This window comes from Triturus cristatus, chromosome 4_1 (genome assembly GCF_964204655.1).
Source record: "Triturus cristatus chromosome 4_1, aTriCri1.1, whole genome shotgun sequence".
In the NCBI taxonomy this organism is placed as follows: Eukaryota; Metazoa; Chordata; class Amphibia; order Caudata; family Salamandridae; genus Triturus; species Triturus cristatus.
This window is the reverse complement of record NC_140585.1, coordinates 33,582,037-33,597,533: the sequence shown is the minus strand read 5'-3', so window position 1 is coordinate 33,597,533 and position 15,497 is coordinate 33,582,037.

Sequence of the window (15,497 nt, the reverse complement as noted above, 5' to 3'; positions counted from 1 at the left end):
GCTTAGCCTGTTGGTGTATGGAAGGCTGCATTGTTTGTTTTTAGAAAAAAATTGCTATATGTATATATAGAGATGTAGATATATATATATGTTTTCATGTATACTTTTTATATATTTTCCGGATCCCCGCGCGTTGGCAGGAATATTCAAGTGCTTATGACTTTGATGATTATACCCCTGGAAGAGAACTAGGATTACAGGTGAGTAACTTATTCATACTTCCCCTAATATATATTATTTGAGTGGCTGTGTGGCTGTATGTATCCTTGTGCGTATTGGTGTGTGAGTGGCTGTATGGGTGAGTGAGATGCTGTGTGAGTGGCTGCATTGGTGAGTGAATGGGCATGTCAGTGTCAAGGCCTTGAATCCTCGGAGTCGTACGATGCACAGTAGGATCCACCTCCTGATAGCCCCGAGGTCAGAGTAATACAACAGACTCAATGGGGTGATCAAGTGAGGGAAGGAAAGGTTGGGGTCAGCGGGGAGGTAGACCTGCAACAAGAGTAAATAACTATAAGATCATAGCACATACACCACTAGGCACGATAATAACATTGTACCACATATATCTCTGGTACTAATACCTGTAATGGAAAATAACTGCTCTCTTCTTGAACTGATGTACCTTGCGCAGTGAAGTCACTAGTACTCTATGAACAGAACAACATAATTATTATCGAGTCATGGCACTGCCCCTCAATTCATAGTGGGATATGAAATAAGAACAACATACCAACAGTATTTCAAGTAGCGCTAAACGGGGGGGTGGGGGGGGGAGCGGAGCTGCCTGTTGTAGGATATAGAACAAGCAAGCCAAGACAACTGTTGGGTTAGTGAATGCGCCTGGGACATAGTTACCCCTTTTGTACATTTGCATACACATGAAAAGGATTTAGAAAACTCCAATTCTCCTTGGAACCTTTTCGTGAAAACTAACCAAGTTCGATATGTACAATGTCAGGTAGTAATTCAGAACCAAACGCAATACCTTTTGGAAGCACTATCAGGTATATGCCTTTAGATTGTAAGCCTTTTCCCAGCGACTACTGCTGGGGAACAGGTAGGTTTGAAAATCAAAAGTAGAACCAAATGTGAAACTAATAAGCAGTTCGGATTGAAAGCGTATCAAGGTTCAAAGCCTCTATGAGGATTACTCAAAATGCTGCACAATCAGCCCCGCAAGAGCCAGTACTCGGCTCGTCCAACGGGGCTAACCAGCAGCTGGACCGACATCTGCTTGCAGAGTTACAGCAGAATCACACAATGTTAAATGAAGAAGGATAAAGTGAAAACGGTGCCCTTAGCACCCCTACCGGTTCTCTTCTTGTCCTTCTTCAATCTGCCTGGAATCGGGAATCAACGGCACCGGACCGATGCCCCAGAAGCCTCCTTATTCCCGGCTTCCTCAACGCGGTGACGTCACGGGCGTCAGTTTCCCAAGGCCTAATGGGACTTGTGGTTTCAGTAGGCGCGGCCGGCAGAGAAAATGCTGGTTCGGGTCTGCAGTGTTCCACGGCGGCCAAATCGATGCGCTGCGACAGTCAATGGCTTTATGAGTGAGCGAGAGGTAGTGTGACTTGCTCTATGGGTGGGTAAATGGGAGTGTAGTGACTATATGGGTGAGTGAGTGGATGTCTGAATGGCTGTATGAGTGAGTGACTGGGTGTTTAAGTGGCTGTATGGGTGAGTCAGTAGCTGTTTGGGTGTTTTGTTAAGTAAGTTGGTGTTTGAATGGCTGCATTGGAGAGTGAGTGTCTATCAATGGTTGTATAAGTGAGTACGCGCATGTGCGAGTGCTTGTATGGATGTGTGTATGGGTATATAAGTGGTTGTGTGAGGGCATGTATGGATGAGTTAATGGCTGTGTTGACAGGCTGAGTGGGTGAATGAGTGGGTTTGTGACTAACGTTGTAGATAAATAAGTAGGTGTGTGAGTAGCTGTAAGGGTAAGTGTGTGGTTGTGACTGGCTATATGGGTAATTGGTTGTATGAGTGGCTGTATAGGTGAGTGAATGTTTGTGAGTGGCTGTACGAGTGAGTGAGTGGGCGTGTGAGTGGCTCTATGGATGAGTGAGTGGGTCTGTGAGTACTGGTATAGGTCTGTAATTGAGTATGTGAGTGGTTATGCAAGTGTGTGAGTAGGCACATGAGAGGTTGTTTGGGGGTGTGAGTTGTTCTGTAGAAGATGTCATAACTAATGTAATGAGTGATGTAATTTGAAATGTCATGAGTGATGTAATATGTGAGGTCATAAGCAGTGCATTCAGGGGCCGTAAGTTATATGCTCTGTGGGACTTACTGGAGGTTGCAGGAGGGCTTGTTGGCCCCTAAGGACCCTCAGCATTCAAGAGGACTTCATCCTCCAACCAGAAGTACGCCAGGAGGTGCGTTTGCAGAGTGGTGTAGAAAGGGGATATGGCCTCCAAAGACATATCAGCTATCCAGCTGTGTGGGGCTTACTGGAGGTAACGGGTCTCGTTGGTCCCCAAGGACCCTCTGCAGCCTCAAGGGACTTAATTCCCCAACCAGCAGTGCGCCAGGAGGCGCATTTGCAGAATGGTGGAGAAAGGGGGCATGGCCCCCAAAGTCCTCTCAGCAATCAGGCTGTTTTGGACTTACTGGAGGTAACCGGAGGACTTGTAGGCCCCCAAGGATCCTCGGCATTCAATAGGACTTCCTCCCCCAACCAACAGTGCTCCAGGAGGTCCGTTTGCATGTCCTTTTTTAAAAACATTTATTTGTAGAGGGGGGCTGCGTAACCCTCCTCCCAGGCTGGTTTTGGCCCCAAGGACCCCATCCCCCGAAGCCCTTCCTCTAATGTGGGTGCCCTGGTCCCACCCACACTAGAGGCAGGTTCAAGAGAACCTCCCTCTCAAAAATAAACAGACAGCGGGGAAGGACCCACGGGCCTTTTTTTTATGGAAGGGGGGCCACGTGACCCCCTTTTCCTGAGCAAGTTTTGGTCCCGAGGACCCCACCCCCGAGGCCTGCTCTCTATTTTTTATTCTTGGAGGGGGGCCACACGACTCTCCTCCCGAGGCTGATATACCCCCGGGGACCCCATTCCCCGGGGCATTGCCACATCCTTTCTTTTTTTTAAAACAAAAAATGGGTAGGGGAGCCTGTGTGGCCCCCCTATTCAGGACATTTTTGGCCCTGGGGACCCCATCCCCCGGGGCATGACCACGTCCCTGGGACCACGGGAGGAGCATCATGGCCCCCCCCGGTCCCTGCCAGCTCCCCACCTCCTGCGGGAGCCAGCATTGTATTTGGGCACAAGGAGCTGCAAACATGCATCTCCCTTTGCCCAAAAGCAATTCTACTTCGCTTCATGGAATCGATGTACCCATTTTTGTTCTCTGCGTAAGAGAAAATGTTGAACATCTGCAATGTGTGGAGGAATGTAGGGTTGTTCTAAAATAACCCAATGCAAGTCAGTCTCTTTGTGGCCGGCTGTAATAAAGTGACTCGTGAGTTTGGTAGCACTTTTCTTGCACCGTATAGTGCTCTTGTACATCGATTACATTCTGATATAGTGGGGTTAAATGATGACATTCCTTGGCTGTTGGTATAGTTCTATTATTTTAGAGCATATGACAATTAGATAGAACCCGACCCTATTTTCCTTTTTTGCAATCTATATTCTTTGTTTGAAGGGTCTAAACTTTTTCAGGACATAGTGTTAGTACATATTAGTACATATTAGATGGTGTGTCCCCTCTACACGCATGCGCTTTCCTGTTGTCTCCTTTAAGCTATACGGAGGTTTAGAAGCTGTAGCAGACTAGCGGCTGTGTGCCGCTTATCCGCACAGAGATGAAGTGCCTTCTAACGGGTGTCATTTCTTTACAAATTCTGTATTGTAACAGGCACTTACTTGGCCACCCGTGGGAACGGACGAACCTGAAATCAATTGAGGTCCTTCTGCTATAAAAAACGCAAAGCTTTTCTCGCCGGTACCTCCGGTCTTTACTCAAAGACCGCCCCGGGGTACCGACGGAGAGGTAAGTTCAGCACTAACCCTTTATTTGCGTTCTAATCATTCTGAATGTCAGCGTTTGCCTTGACAGTATGTATTTGGCAAACTACCTAGTCGTCAGTCATGTGTGTGATTGTTACACTTTGGTGAGCTTTTTCCAACGCCGCATTCTCTGTAAAGTACTGCTAGTCAGAGAGTTTTTTCAGACCATTGTTCTAATATATTACACAGCCTTAAGACGAGCTAATGCTCAGATTACGACCATGTCGCCACTATCCACATATTTTTTGTAATACTTGGGCTATGTCCATTTTTTCTAGCCTTGTCTAATGGGAGGATATATTTTAGGCATGTTAACTAGCAGCCTGCTATTTTTCTTCCTTTTTTACCAGAGCGGGGCCCCTTTTCCCTGAGTACAGACCAGGTTGAGGTGAGGGCATCACCCAATAATCTTGGGTAAGTGCAATTTAATACAGCAATTAAATGCTTTGAAGCATCATTGTATGCTCTTGTCAGTGTCGTTGAATAGAGATGACCGTTTGCTGTTTCAAAAAATACCAGGTTGATTGTAATTCTCATCCGTCTGTTTGTTTTCCTAGGTACCCGGTTTCGATATCTTTTGAATGGACCGGTGCGGTAGGATTCTTTTATCTAAGAACTTTTCACTTAAATCATTTTTTTACACTTTTCTAAATCACAGCAGCATTAAAGGTCCTGAAGAAAGCCCCGATACTTTATAGATCAGAATGGGCAGAAACATGTCGACCGTACTGCTATGGACACTAGCATAATGACAAATTATTTGTGCTAAATTGCCATATTGCTTTTTAATTATGACAGAGGCACTCTACCGATTAAAGAACATTTGAGTTCCTCTAGCCATTTTTATTTTCACCTATATCATTTAGTGCTGCGTATCTTAGGATCCCTTTCATAACTTGAGGGCATAACGATGTTTCGGATATTATTGGAGATCTGACAGCAACCCTCTTATGCTACATTCTCTTTGTACGTTACCAAGTCGTTATGTCAAGACCTGGTTCGTTATATTGAGATATACAGACCCAAATGATGACAAATTCACCACCCTCCTGTGATTGATGGGTCCTGTCCAAGAAGGGTTCTCTCCTAAAAGAGATGTCGGATTAGTTAGATATATTTTCTCCTGGTCTTTTTTCTGATTCAGCACTAGACCCAGGTTGCTTTAGTGGTTATAGTAATACGGTTTTATGCACGGTCACTTTAAATTTACGCACTTTACGAATCCATGTTGAGTGAACAAGGCTCGTCCGATCCGAAACGCGTATCGACGACATATGGAATAATAAATACTGCAAGCACTTACTTCGGGTCTGTGTCCATCCTTTGGTTCTCTTGCAATTGGAGCCTTGCTGGAAAAAAGTGATATATATATATATATATATATATATATATATATATATATATATATATATATATAGATATATATATATATATATATATATATATATATATATATATATATATATATATATATATATATATCCGACAATAGCTGGTGCATGGAAGACGTAGTCGACATCCAGAGTTCCAATAAACACTCGCTGACACGGACCTGTGATAAGTGCTTGATTTAATTAAATCGTGAGGCTGCCGTCATAACGTTTCAGCTCCGTGGAGCCTTGATCACATGACACTCCTTGGCTGTTGGTATAGTTCTATTATTTTAGAGCATATGACAATTAGATAGAACCCGACCCTATTTTCCTTTTTTGCAATCTATATTCTTTGTTTGAAGGGTCTAAACTTTTTCAGGACATAGTGTTAGTACATATTAGTACATATTAGATGGTGTGTCCCCTCTACACGCATGCGCTTTCCTGTTGTCTCCTTTAAGCTATACGGAGGTTTAGAAGCTGTAGCAGACTAGCGGCTGTGTGCCGCTTATGCGCACAGAGATGAAGTGCCTTCTAACGGGTGTCATTTCTTTACAAATTCTGTATTGTAACAGGCACTTACTTGGCCACCCGTGGGAACGGACGAACCTGAAATCAATTGAGGTCCTTCTGCTATAAAAAACGCAAAGCTTTTCTCGCCGGTACCTCCGGTCTTTACTCAAAGACCGCCCCGGGGTACCGACGGAGAGGTAAGTTCAGCACTAACCCTTTATTTGCGTTCTAATCATTCTGAATGTCAGCGTTTGCCTTGACAGTATGTATTTGGCAAACTACCTAGTCGTCAGTCATGTGTGTGATTGTTACACTTTGGTGAGCTTTTTCCAACGCCGCATTCTCTGTAAAGTACTGCTAGTCAGAGAGTTTTTTCAGACCATTGTTCTAATATATTACACAGCCTTAAGACGAGCTAATGCTCAGATTACGACCATGTCGCCACTATCCACATATTTTTTGTAATACTTGGGCTATGTCCATTTTTTCTAGCCTTGTCTAATGGGAGGATATATTTTAGGCATGTTAACTAGCAGCCTGCTATTTTTCTTCCTTTTTTACCAGAGCGGGGCCCCTTTTCCCTGAGTACAGACCAGGTTGAGGTGAGGGCATCACCCAATAATCTTGGGTAAGTGCAATTTAATACAGCAATTAAATGCTTTGAAGCATCATTGTATGCTCTTGTCAGTGTCGTTGAATAGAGATGACCGTTTGCTGTTTCAAAAAATACCAGGTTGATTGTAATTCTCATCCGTCTGTTTGTTTTCCTAGGTACCCGGTTTCGATATCTTTTGAATGGACCGGTGCGGTAGGATTCTTTTATCTAAGAACTTTTCACTTAAATCATTTTTTTACACTTTTCTAAATCACAGCAGCATTAAAGGTCCTGAAGAAAGCCCCGATACTTTATAGATCAGAATGGGCAGAAACATGTCGACCGTACTGCTATGGACACTAGCATAATGACAAATTATTTGTGCTAAATTGCCATATTGCTTTTTAATTATGACAGAGGCACTCTACCGATTAAAGAACATTTGAGTTCCTCTAGCCATTTTTATTTTCACCTATATCATTTAGTGCTGCGTATCTTAGGATCCCTTTCATAACTTGAGGGCATAACGATGTTTCGGATATTATTGGAGATCTGACAGCAACCCTCTTATGCTACATTCTCTTTGTACGTTACCAAGTCGTTATGTCAAGACCTGGTTCGTTATATTGAGATATACAGACCCAAATGATGACAAATTCACCACCCTCCTGTGATTGATGGGTCCTGTCCAAGAAGGGTTCTCTCCTAAAAGAGATGTCGGATTAGTTAGATATATTTTCTCCTGGTCTTTTTTCTGATTCAGCACTAGACCCAGGTTGCTTTAGTGGTTATAGTAATACGGTTTTATGCACGGTCACTTTAAATTTACGCACTTTACGAATCCATGTTGAGTGAACAAGGCTCGTCCGATCCGAAACGCGTATCGACGACATATGGAATAATAAATACTGCAAGCACTTACTTCGGGTCTGTGTCCATCCTTTGGTTCTCTTGCAATTGGAGCCTTGCTGGAAAAAAGTGATATATATATATATATATATATATATATATATATATATATATATATATATATATATATATATATATATATATATATATATATATATATATATATATATATATATATATATATATCCGACAATAGCTGGTGCATGGAAGACGTAGTCGACATCCAGAGTTCCAATAAACACTCGCTGACACGGACCTGTGATAAGTGCTTGATTTAATTAAATCGTGAGGCTGCCGTCATAACGTTTCAGCTCCGTGGAGCCTTGATCACATGACACTCCTTGGCTGTTGGTATAGTTCTATTATTTTAGAGCATATGACAATTAGATAGAACCCGACCCTATTTTCCTTTTTTGCAATCTATATTCTTTGTTTGAAGGGTCTAAACTTTTTCAGGACATAGTGTTAGTACATATTAGTACATATTAGATGGTGTGTCCCCTCTACACGCATGCGCTTTCCTGTTGTCTCCTTTAAGCTATACGGAGGTTTAGAAGCTGTAGCAGACTAGCGGCTGTGTGCCGCTTATGCGCACAGAGATGAAGTGCCTTCTAACGGGTGTCATTTCTTTACAAATTCTGTATTGTAACAGGCACTTACTTGGCCACCCGTGGGAACGGACGAACCTGAAATCAATTGAGGTCCTTCTGCTATAAAAAACGCAAAGCTTTTCTCGCCGGTACCTCCGGTCTTTACTCAAAGACCGCCCCGGGGTACCGACGGAGAGGTAAGTTCAGCACTAACCCTTTATTTGCGTTCTAATCATTCTGAATGTCAGCGTTTGCCTTGACAGTATGTATTTGGCAAACTACCTAGTCGTCAGTCATGTGTGTGATTGTTACACTTTGGTGAGCTTTTTCCAACGCCGCATTCTCTGTAAAGTACTGCTAGTCAGAGAGTTTTTTCAGACCATTGTTCTAATATATTACACAGCCTTAAGACGAGCTAATGCTCAGATTACGACCATGTCGCCACTATCCACATATTTTTTGTAATACTTGGGCTATGTCCATTTTTTCTAGCCTTGTCTAATGGGAGGATATATTTTAGGCATGTTAACTAGCAGCCTGCTATTTTTCTTCCTTTTTTACCAGAGCGGGGCCCCTTTTCCCTGAGTACAGACCAGGTTGAGGTGAGGGCATCACCCAATAATCTTGGGTAAGTGCAATTTAATACAGCAATTAAATGCTTTGAAGCATCATTGTATGCTCTTGTCAGTGTCGTTGAATAGAGATGACCGTTTGCTGTTTCAAAAAATACCAGGTTGATTGTAATTCTCATCCGTCTGTTTGTTTTCCTAGGTACCCGGTTTCGATATCTTTTGAATGGACCGGTGCGGTAGGATTCTTTTATCTAAGAACTTTTCACTTAAATCATTTTTTTACACTTTTCTAAATCACAGCAGCATTAAAGGTCCTGAAGAAAGCCCCGATACTTTATAGATCAGAATGGGCAGAAACATGTCGACCGTACTGCTATGGACACTAGCATAATGACAAATTATTTGTGCTAAATTGCCATATTGCTTTTTAATTATGACAGAGGCACTCTACCGATTAAAGAACATTTGAGTTCCTCTAGCCATTTTTATTTTCACCTATATCATTTAGTGCTGCGTATCTTAGGATCCCTTTCATAACTTGAGGGCATAACGATGTTTCGGATATTATTGGAGATCTGACAGCAACCCTCTTATGCTACATTCTCTTTGTACGTTACCAAGTCGTTATGTCAAGACCTGGTTCGTTATATTGAGATATACAGACCCAAATGATGACAAATTCACCACCCTCCTGTGATTGATGGGTCCTGTCCAAGAAGGGTTCTCTCCTAAAAGAGATGTCGGATTAGTTAGATATATTTTCTCCTGGTCTTTTTTCTGATTCAGCACTAGACCCAGGTTGCTTTAGTGGTTATAGTAATACGGTTTTATGCACGGTCACTTTAAATTTACGCACTTTACGAATCCATGTTGAGTGAACAAGGCTCGTCCGATCCGAAACGCGTATCGACGACATATGGAATAATAAATACTGCAAGCACTTACTTCGGGTCTGTGTCCATCCTTTGGTTCTCTTGCAATTGGAGCCTTGCTGGAAAAAAGTGATATATATATATATATATATATATATATATATATATATATATATATATATATATATATATATATATATATATATATATATATATATATATATATATATATATATATATATATATATTAAATACTCCAGCTGAATTCTTCGAATCACGAAAAACAAAGACAGCAACCACGGACTCTTGAGATCAATTGCGCTGTTTATTTTGCAATAATGGCCACTCGACGCGTTAGAAATAGCATTAGACATGGTTTGATTTGTAAAGTTCAGGATGATTTGACCGTCTTGACCCACTTGGGTTTAACAGCCAATTAAGATGTTTTGTAAACGCCTAGATTGATGAACATGTTGTTATTTTCATGCCTCTGGGATCGTTAGCTATGGGAATGTACCGCTTTGTCAGCGACCCACTTGGGTTCGACATTAAGCGTCTCTTGCCAGGCTTTGAGGAATGCGAATTGGTGACTGTCATTTGTATTTCATCTTTATTGTGACATAATGTGTCGGGAATCATAATGTACAGTGAATTTCATGTCGTGTTGTATCATTTTTTGGAAATTACAACCACATTGATAACAATGCAAGACTTGGTAATTATGACCGTTCACCCAGAACTTTAACCACTCCAAGATGGCGTATCAGCTTTAAGTTATGTCGAGAGGAGTGAAGCAACTCGATGTTGATACATAGTTTTTTGTATTCAACAAGTCTTTATTTAAAGAATGTTTTGTTGGCATTACCACACTCGTGAACAAGGGTTTTCCCAAAACGCGTTGAGTGGCCATTATTGCAAAATAAACAGCGCAATTGACCTCAAGAGTCCGTGGTTGCTGTCTTTGTTTTTCGTGATTCGAAGAATTCAGCTGGAGTATTTAATATTAAGAGGTTCGCTTCCTCTCCACGGACCGCCATTGAGAGAGGCGGGGAAAAGGCGATTTTCGGTTGCGGCAAGCACCGATACTCAGGATTGGATATATATATATATATATATATATATATATATATATATATATATATATATATATATATGTATATATATATATATGTATATATATATATATATATATATATATATATATATATATATTCACTGAAAAAACCATAGGTTTCAGGGGTGTTATAGTTAGCTGGACTTTTCACTTGTACAAAACCATTGAAATTCCCCTGTTATAGTTAAGTCTGTGCATTTTTTCTTCTTTTTTTCACATGTCCTATCTCTGTAGGCATTGTTAGAAATTAGCATTTAAAAAACCTTTGAAATTCACAGAAAAAACCATAGGTTTCAGGCACGTTATAGTTAGGAATTAGCATTTAAAAAACCTCAGAAATTCACTGAAAAAACCATAGGTTTCAGGGGTGTTATAGTTAGCTGGACTTTTCACTTGTACAAAACCATTGAAATTCCCCCGTTATAATTAGTTCAGCTAACTATAACTCGCGCGCCCGCAATGCACTGCTGATGACGTCACATATTACATCACTCATGACATGGTCAGTGACATCACTCATGACATCACTGATGACATCTCAAATGTCCCCTTGAATCCTAAGGGTCCCTAGGGTCAAACTAGACCACTAGGTACCTCCAGTAAGCGCCACAGAGCTGCGTTGCAGAGAGGTGTAAAAAGGGGCTTGGCCTCAGAACACCTGTCTGCAGCGCAGCTCCCTGGCGCATACTGGAGATGCCTGTTGGGGGCGCGTTTGCAGAGTGCTGCACGGAGGGGGCATGGCCTCCGGCACGATGCCAGTCTTTTATCTATTTTAATTTTTTAAGAAGGGGGGCTGTGTGGTTCCCCTTCTTATTCTAATTTATTGGCCCTGATGACCCCATCCCCCAGGGCCTGTCTCCTAATTATATTTTTTTGACCCCAATCCCCAGGGCCGGACACTGTTTTGTATTATTTTTAAAAAATATATATTTATAGACACACCTAGGACATGCTGGACAAACCGTACGTACCTATCACCATGACCATTTGCGTGATATTCATTAAAAGGCGACTATGCATGCAATGAATCCACGTGGAATGTATTTACACCACTAGTGAAGCTCTGACATGTCTGATGCCCTACCGTGCCTAATCCCAGTAGACACCCTTGTTGTTTATTTATACAAACATGGGTAGCTATTGACAGGCACATTTAATAACCATGCACACCAAGCCATTCAAAGGGGATTCGACAAAAATTCGACCAAAACTATGCAAGAAACCCCCCTCACGGTTAATAAAACACACATCCACTGCCGGATGTGTAATACTTTTTATTTTACTCTCTGGAAAGGGGACGAACATCACTTGAGAGTCACAGCGCACTCCTGACAGAGCCCAATGCTGTGTTACACCCACCATTGCCTGCCGAGTGCCACACACCTCTGTGTTGTATTCCACTAGCTATTGCATATGCTATGACACTCTCTACCCCATGTGCACTGTAACACCACCCCGTGAATATGTCATGCCACACTTGTCTTCGCACGGGTTATATTGCCCCATCTAACGTGCCTTCCTCGATGCCTATGTTATAACGCACAGTGCTATGCCATACATATTACAATCTGGGATCCATATCTTTGTCACAGTGCATATGCAACGTTACACTCCCCAGCACATATTTTATATTACAACTTTAGAGACTAGTTAGGTTACACAACACTGCCCTGTGCATATTACACTCCAAGGCGCATATCGCATAGCACGCGCTAGTGCCTGTGCTATCTCGCGCTCTCCAATGAATCTGTCATTGCGCACAATCTATTGCATATTATATTTCACGCCCGGTTTATCTTATATCACACTTTTTGGTGCATAGTTTATACCATACACTATATCTAGTTTTCATTTTCAATCGTGCTCTCAGAACTATGTTCTATATAACACTGTGTTCACCTACCCTTTTCACGGGCATTACATTTTGCGATAGGGGGTGGAAGTTCAGGGGGTGTTTCTGCCAAGTGAGCCCGGAGTCACAGTCACAAACGTCCTCTTCTTCCTGAATAAAAGTGAGATTATGCTGCATACTTGTTCATATTTTAAGTAGTTCGCACAGACACAATGTTTTAAAAACAATAGAGTTCCTAATACCCGCCTTCTCTGAACAGTTAGCTTGCTGCCCCATTCCCATCCCCCTCCTCCCTATCCTCTGTTGTGTGAATCCATGGACTAGCCTCCTCCCTCCTGCCATGCATGGTCTGATGTGCTGCCATTGCCCTCAATTTAGTATGATGTACCAGTCCACTCCTCCTGCCCTCCATTGCCCAATTCTATGCCCCATCATTGACCTCCTGCTTAAACTCTGTGCTTAGCTTGCTGCCCCTATTCTCATTCCCCCTGCCCTCGGATGTCTTTGTGCATGCCCCTGCTCCATCCTTTTTGCCCACCATGTCCCATGGACCTGCCACTCCTATCTACTCTGAGTGTTCAGTTGAGCTGCCACTCCCCTCCCACCTACCTAGCATTGTCAGATGACTGTAACCTGTCCCTGCCACCTCCACTCTGCCTGTCCACATGCCATGCCCCTATCCTCTTCCTCCTGTCCTACATGGTCCATTGTACTGCCACACCCTTCTGCCCTCCCTGGTCTGTTGTGCTGCAACTGCTCCTCCTGCCTGCCCCGTGTGGTCTGTTGTGAGGCCCCTTCCTCTGAACTTTCTTGTCTGTGCACAGGTCCTGGCCCTCCCTTCTATCCTCCATCGTCCTTTGTGCATGCCCCTGCACCCTCCTTCTTGCCCATCATAGCCATTGTGCTGCCACTAACCCTCCCACTTGCCATGCATGGTCTTCTGTGCTGCCATGGCCCCTCCCACCTTCCCTGTGTGGTCAGTTATCTGCCCCTGACCCCCTCCCACCTTCCCTCCATGGTCTGTGTGTATGCCATCACAGTCTCACTGTTGCTCTTCATGGTGTGTCTTGCTTCTAGTGCCCATCCTGCCTGACCTCCATGGCTATCTTGCTGCTCCTGCCCTGCCCCCTTGCCCCCAGCCCTCTGTTTAGATGTGCAGACCCCTACTCCCTCCCTCCTGGTTTGTCTGTTCCATTGTAATGCCCCTGATCCGTCCCTCCTGCCCTTTATGGTCTGTTATGCTGCAGCTTTCTCTCCTGTCTGTCCATTATGGTCAGCTAGCTACCATTGCCTCTTGCCCCTCTGTTCTCTGTTGTCCATGTGCATGGTCCTGTCCCCTCCCTCTTGCTTTCTATGGATTGTTGTGCTGCACTCCCGTCCTGCCTGCCCTGTGTGGTGTATTGTGCTGCTGCAAACCCTGATGCCTGCCCTGCAGGGTCAGTTTGGTGCACCTCTCCATGTCCCTCCTGTCCTCTGTTATCCAAGTCCATGTCCCTATCCCATTTCCTTCCATGATCCAATGTACCATACTTGCGAACATTTTGAACTTGGTAAGAGGAAGATTTTGAAAAAAAACTGGGGTATTGATTTTCCCCTTTGAGTTACATTGAAAAAGAGGAGATTATAGACAGGAGACAGATCAAATAAAGCCCATTTGAGCTTAAAAACATTGGACGTTTCCTGGCTGAATCTAGTCTGTTGGCATGTATGGTTGTACTACCATTGCCTCTTCCTTCTGCCCACAATGGTCTATTACATTGCCACAGCCTCTCTTGCAAGTCCTGTATGGTTGGTTTGTTGCCCCTGCCCCCCTTTCCACTGCCCTCCATAGTCTGTTGTGCTTCCACGACCCTTCCTGCCTGCTCAGTGTGGTTACATTGTTGCCTTTGCACCCTCCTACCTGCCTTCAATTTTCAGAGTTCGTGCCCCTGGCCTCTGCCTCTCAACAGTATCCTAATGAACAACTAGATTGCTAACATTCTATATTTATTACAAAAGTGTGGAACGCCTGACATCATCTTGATGTAATCAAAACTGTAATACCTAGAGCATTTCCTTTAGAACTTACATATATGAGAGGGTCTTATTGGCATCAAAATTATGGTTAGTGCTCTAAAAGACTAAAATAAGGACATATTTTCTGAGTTTTCAAATAGCGACAAAGCACTTTTAAATTATTTGTTATCTTTATGTTTTTTTATCCAGTTGACCACTTGATTAAATGTTGCACTTAGGGGAGAGGATGTGGTGTTACTTCCAGAACTGCAGACTTTGCAACTGGGGAACCAGGTTGAAGTTTCTGCTTCAGCTCGACATTCTGTGATTCTGGTCAAATCACTTAGTCTCCCCATGTCTACAACCAAAATGAATTTGTTCTTGTGTGATGTAACCAATGCTCATGTAAAGCACTCCAATACCTGACAAGTCTGCACTATATAACACTGCAAAAACACAAAATAATAAGTGTTTTGCACACTTCTGTCATTGGGCTATATTTGGGCTACATCTGGGTGATTTTGGGCTACATTTGGGCTCTTTTGTCTCCGGTGGCCATCTTGGGAGATTTATTTGTTATGAAGTTTCCTAATTTCCTCATGTACTGCAGTCTCCTCAGTAAGAAATGCTTTCAGTTTTTTACTTTGATTCCATCATGAAGGTATTCAGATATGTCACACATTTGCCATAAATTCTGAATGTTAGCACTCTAGTTGCTCATTAGATCACTGTAGTAAAACTACTGTTCACAATGGAAGTCTGCTCCTGGTATTAAAAGTGCATGTTTCAGTCTGCATGTCAGAATTTTTTAATGAAATAGAAGAGGATTTGAGAAGTCACTCTAAATGTGCCCTCATTTTCTTTCTTCAGCATTAATCATAATTTCTATTGCAAAATGAACCCCCTCATTGTGTTCCTTTTTAAATTAAATGTTTTAAGTGTTACCAGTTTATTCCAATCAAGATGGCTTCAGGTGTGCCATACTTTTGTCATAATGAAGACAGTAAGCGCTCTAGTTGTTTTTAAGAACATTCTGGGACATTCTGTCATTGGGCTATACTTGGGCTACATCGGGTGATATTTGGGCTACA